We start from the raw sequence: 6,000 nt of genomic DNA on the forward strand, positions 1-6,000 counted from the left end.
GCTCAAAAAAAGGGAAAAGGGAGGCTGGGATAGAACGGAATGAAGGATTTTGTAGACTGCAAAACGATTTAATGAAGAATTTCAGAAATAATTTGATAAATGAGGGCTTCATTCGCGTCCGTTTTCGTTCCTGTCGTAGTTGAATCTGACTCTTCGTCTCGTTCGCTTCCTGTTGCTCCTGTTTCTAGGGGTCTTTCTTATTTCTCATTCCCACACGGGGGTATGGGGGTCGAAGTCGAGCTGGTTGGCTCCGATCACATCATCCGGTCGAGGCGGGGAGGTTCGAAGTTTTCCTTACGCGTCTTCGCCGCTAGCATATTCGCTTACATATTTCAGTCAAGTTTGGGGACTTTTTTGTTCATGTAATTATTCTCTTTTCTCTATGAGTTTTCACGTCTTTCTCCTCTATCTCGTATGTTGGTACCACTAACAGAGGGTCGTGCTACTCTAATATCGAGGCGAAGAAGCGCAGTTTAGCAACAACAGTTGGAAGTAATGCAGGGTGAGTCGTGTTAATTAGACCTGCTGCTTCTTTGCTTCTTCGCCTGACATGACGATCCTAAATTTATTATATATCTCAGGAGCTTTTTTTTTTTTTTTTGGTGTTACCGTGCACTGAATTAACCCAGAATCCCTGGCAAGAGAGTTGCTGCTATTGTGACACTAGTTTTGTGGAAGCGACCGCAGTTCGCGTGCTACGGTTACCCACATCCGACATGTTACAAGTCCACAGACAGGGAGAGGCAGCGAATCACCGAGTTTTATGATACCAGTACTGTCGCATATTTGTTTCCTTGTATTATTTTTAAGTTTATTTTTTGTTGGTTTGACTTGGATACCATTTGCACAAGCTCTAAAGAGATTCACCTCGCACCTGTGAATTTTGTCGCCATTTATTTTTATTTTTTGAGAATATAAGAAATCAGAAGTTCATTACTCCAAACTATTAAGTTCTATAATCCATTTAACAAATTTCATAAAAGAAAAGTACAATGCGTGACATTTATACAGCGGCCATATAACTCGTTTAAGTTATATGGCCCAAGGTGGGTAACTCTCAGAAATAAGTAATTGTAAAGTAATTGCATTACTTTTAAAAAGTAATTTATAATTGCAATGAACTACTTTCGCGTAGTAGTAATTGTAATTGTAGTTAAACTACTTTGGGGACTAAGTAATTGTAATTGTAATTAAATTACATTTTGAAAGTAATTTACCCATGTATGGTGTCGTAGAACAATAAAGTAATCAAAGTTCTCAGTGGCCGATGGCTGCAGGATCTTTTCTCGGATGACTAGTCCGTAATATGATAGCTCACTTTATACAGAGCTTTCTCCTCGCTTTTACTGTGTGAACGATTGCTATAGTTATCAATAGCCTCATCTGAATAAAAATATATAATATATATGTGTGTTAGTTTCATGAAACTGGAACTCAGAGTCACTTCTTGTATAGTGCACTGTTAAGTGTAGGCTTTGAAAAAGGATCCTACTTTGGGGAGTTATGTCTCCTTTCTCAATCAAATAATGCCACATGATTCTAATAGAAATAAGTGCCCAAATACAGTATGACGGGGTAGCCAAATTTTAAAAGAATCGAAGGTGGTGGTGTTTTTTTTTTTATTCACATCAGAATGTGTCGTTGTTTGATTTTTTCCCCATGTTTGCCTAAATATATCACGACGATTCTATCACCTAGATACCTAATATGTATTTTAAATAATAGCCATATATAAGTAGAATACTATCTGAAAAGTATATGATTGTGATTAAATTATTTGCACGAGATACAGGCCTCCAAGTTTTGCCATTTGTCGTTCGAGCAGGCATGTTTGGCAATTTCTAGAAAAATAAAAATAACATAAATAAATATTATTTGTATATATTACAAGCAAACTGTACCCATAGTTTGTTTCTAAGAAGTATTAGAATTATTCTAATTTAATCGTTTTATTTATTCACACTCAAACGTGCCCCCTCCGTCAGTGCGCGTTAATGCAACTGTCCACCTCTACATGCCTTACGAATTTTCCTGTCCCCAAACAGTTTTTCTGGTCAAAGCTAAGTGTGGATTCGTTTATACCAGACACTAGGCAATGGCATATAAAGTAATCAGTTGATTTAGAAATGTCGACCAGCCACCCTTCAGTCGATCTTGTGTGAAATCACACAGTAATTGTTTTAACCGCGGGGGAGCGCAACTACGCCACCCATCTGAGTACTGCGGGAGTCACTCAGAACGTATGTTTCGATCACCGTGACTAATTCACAAGTACGGTGAGGGTAAATAAAGGCTGGTTTATGGAAAGTCGTCTTTCTGGGTAGGCAAAGGGGAAGAGGTGTTCCGTGCAGGTAGGTCCCTGCAGTCAGACGGCTTTGCGGTGTATGAATATAAATAGTATACAAACTTCTTCAATTTGACCCTGTACTGAAAAGGCCAACACAGTGAGGTGTGGTGGCCACCCGAGAAGGATTTCAGCGTTGTGGCTTCAAGCCCCTGTATGTGTTTGCCTTCGTTTCTTTATTAATTTTAATACGTGCACCGGAACAACCAACAAGTGAAATGGCGGGTTCATTGCTACGGAGCACATTAAATTTGTTCTAATCCTATTGTATTCCGAGCTTTGCCGTCTGCTGAGATCTTCCATCGATTGCCGAGACTGGCTGTTTCCGTGTTCGGCAGGGATGTGAACACATGCATTTTAGTGTGTGGGATAATCTAACGCACACTCCCTTCACTTCTTCTATCGTCTGAATATGCGCTCGAACATTTGAGCTCACGTGGGCTTGCGCACATTGAGCGCCCATCAAAGGTTTTTCACGCGCACTCTTCACTCGTGAAATTACTGTTCGAGACTACTATAGTGTGGTTAGCGTGACTTGGTGGATCTTCAGTTAGGTGTGCGCTTATAAGAAGGGTAAAAGCCCATTCACGTAGGGGCGCTGGCTTAGGGCCGGTTCAGACACTTGCGTTTGAGTGCGTTTGACTGCGTTGCGTCGAGAACCGAAATCGAGTCACCGGCATATCTGTGCTTCGTATGAAGCGTGGAATCCGATTCAAGGAATCATCTTGGCACGCGATATAAGCAGCAGGGGTGCCCTGGTTTCTCGCAGCCGCGACGCAGTCAAACGCAGACTTGTACCGTACGCATTACAAGTAATCAAATTACTTGTAATCGATTACTTTTTGGAGTAATTTTGTAATCAGTTGAATACTTTTATTAGGCAGTAATCACAAGAGTAATCTGATTACTTTTTGAAGTAATAAAATTACTTGTAACCGTTACAATTTGTTCACGCCCCCCCCCCCCCCCCCCCCCCCAACCCGGCACACGCCTTTTTTTTTTTATGCAACGACAAAAATAAATTTTGCTTTTTTTTTCTCTCTCTCTTTTTTTCGAACGGAAAGACGAAAGATTTTTGCGGAGCTGTAGGAAACGAGGTCAATCTCTGTCTATGTACAGTTTCTGTGGAATACCGTTTTTTTTTTGTTTTTTTTTGTTTTTTTTAGCTGGGACTGGGAGTGGGAAGCACCAGTGAGTGACAAAGGCCATTCAGGGCAAAGTTTGAGGAAGCAGAATGTAGCTTTGTGAGTCCTTCGTTCAAACTAGCCCCCTCACGCACACACACAGAAATAAAAAAAATAAATAAAAAATCCTGCTTAGGGTACCTACTCGCGGCCCGTAGGAGAACCAGAACCGAAGAATGCCTAAAGCGGATACAAAATATAACAAAGGCAGTTGAAATATTTCCCCATTTCTCCTACGTGGTCTTTGTGAGAAGCAATGTTTCGAGTTGAGAAGTGGTCGGGGCGATCTCTTCCGCTAATGATACTACACATGATTCGCTTCAAATCCTGGAGCTGCTGCTCTTTGTATAACATGCGAGCTCATCCACATGTGAATAAGAAAATGAGCGATGCAAACTTTGAGCGACAACACTTGCTCAAGCTTAACAAGATCTAGAATCCCCTCCGCTACCCCCCCCCCCCCCCCACACACACACACACATACTGGCGAACGCCCAAATCATCAAACGTCTTCAAACGAATTCTATGCTTGTATCCGCATTGTGAAGGTGCAACGACCACGAATAGGTTGGAAGTAGTTCATTGTTATGAGCGCTAAAGATGTGTCTTCACACAATAAAGTAATCGAAAAAGTAACGATTACTTCTTTAAGTAATGTCCAATTACTTTTGCCGTCGAGTAATCAAGTGATCTAATCGAATACTTTTTAGCCAAGAGTAATAGTAATTGTAATCGATTACTTTTTTTTAGTAACGTGTACAAGACTGGTCAAACGCAGTCAAACGCAACTGTCTGAACCAGGCTTTACGCTTTCTTTCGTTACGTTATGAATCACCAAGACATCCGTGCTTCGTACGCCACGCGCAAAGCTACTTCTTCACTTAATTGCCCTACTTCACACGAAGCACGTATGTCCCGGTGACTCTCGACGCACGTACACCTAAGCTAATGAAAAAACAGTTAGGGCGCAGGCGAGCTGGTGTAATTTTACCATTTTCTAGACCACCTGAGACTGGGTGGGAGAAACACGACGACCCAGTCTCACCCAGTCTCAGGTGGTCTTCCACCCAGTCTCAGGTGGTCTAAAAAATGATTCACCTAAGCTCTCGTGACATAAAACCTAACGTTAAACTCTAAACTTATTTTAGAGCGCAGCTCTTAAGCGCCCGTTTCCGGCTTGAGCGGCGTCGCCGTCGCCGTCGGCGTAATCGCGCGGTGCATTATGTATAAATTTCCCCACTAGATCGAGCGGAAAAATTTCACCGCTAGATCTAGCGGAAAATTTCCCCGCTAAACCTAGTGGAAAACTTCCTCTGGGAGGTCACGCGACGCCCCCAGGTCACGTGCCCCCCCCCCCCCCGAGGTCACGTGACCCCCCCCCCCACGCGACCTTGGGGAGGGGTCACGTGACCTCGGGGGGCACGTGACCCCCAAGGTCACGTGACCACACCCCCCAGGTGACGTGACCCCCCCCCACCCCGCCGAGAACACGTGACCCTCAGTACCCTTCTCTAATCGTCCTCAAGAGCTGCTCTCTAATTCGGCGTTACGGGGAGTTGTAAACGGCTTTCATTTTTTTTGGCAGTATGTACGCTTCAGGTTTGAAGAACAATGTGCTTTTGTCTCTACCGGATGGGCCTTTGTCTTCACCGGATATGCCCTTGTCTTCACTCCACTCGTCAACGCGTTAGTACGCGTAACGCCGACGTCCGGTGGTGGGCTCTCTCATTCGAACACCTTCGACGAGTGCAGTGGAGGAAACAAAGGCAGTTAGCTGTTGGTCCACCTAGATAAATGCGTTCCAGGCACATCCTTTTTTAAAGCTGGACCTTACATACTGCCGAAACAATTAATGTGAAATAATGGCGCCGACTGGGTAAATGGCGGCGAGGTATAGGTACGACCTAATCGGAGAGAGTGCACAGTCTCCACTGCAGCTCTTGTTTGTTAATCCTTCCCCTGCAGCGCTTCCTGAGGCCCTCAAAGATTCAGGACACCGTTATTTCTTCCTTTCCCTCCTCTCAACTTCCAACATGGCTAATGGTGCTAGAGTAGTCACACTAAAGCGGTCACCTGTATTGTGACTAACGAGCGAGACTCGACAGAAAAAAAAAGCAGACCACAATATAAAAAAGGAAGAAAAAAAAACACATGGCGCATAAAGAACTCGCGTTTATTATTTGTGGGTCAGAGCTTAATTGCACGCATATGATGAATCTCATATGAATCCACCTTATAACGTAGGTAACGTTCTTATCTTCCAGGAAAACATACAGGCTACCATTAAGCTAAAAAAAATGCACCTTCCTATGAACCCCTCTAGCGGCAGCCTCGAAGGAGGCAATTTTCCACGTGCATCCCTGGTTTTGAGAGTGCATGTCAGCGTTGCTCGACTGCGCTGGGCTGTGGGTGTTTTCGTCGGTGAACTGTGGCAGTCTGCGTAGGCGCAATTCCAGACAGGGTTGGCGGTCA

The sequence above is a fragment of the Ixodes scapularis genome, unplaced genomic scaffold (assembly GCF_016920785.2).
Source record: "Ixodes scapularis isolate PalLabHiFi unplaced genomic scaffold, ASM1692078v2 PGA_scaffold2__306_contigs__length_199485367, whole genome shotgun sequence".
Classification (NCBI taxonomy): domain Eukaryota; kingdom Metazoa; phylum Arthropoda; class Arachnida; order Ixodida; family Ixodidae; genus Ixodes; species Ixodes scapularis.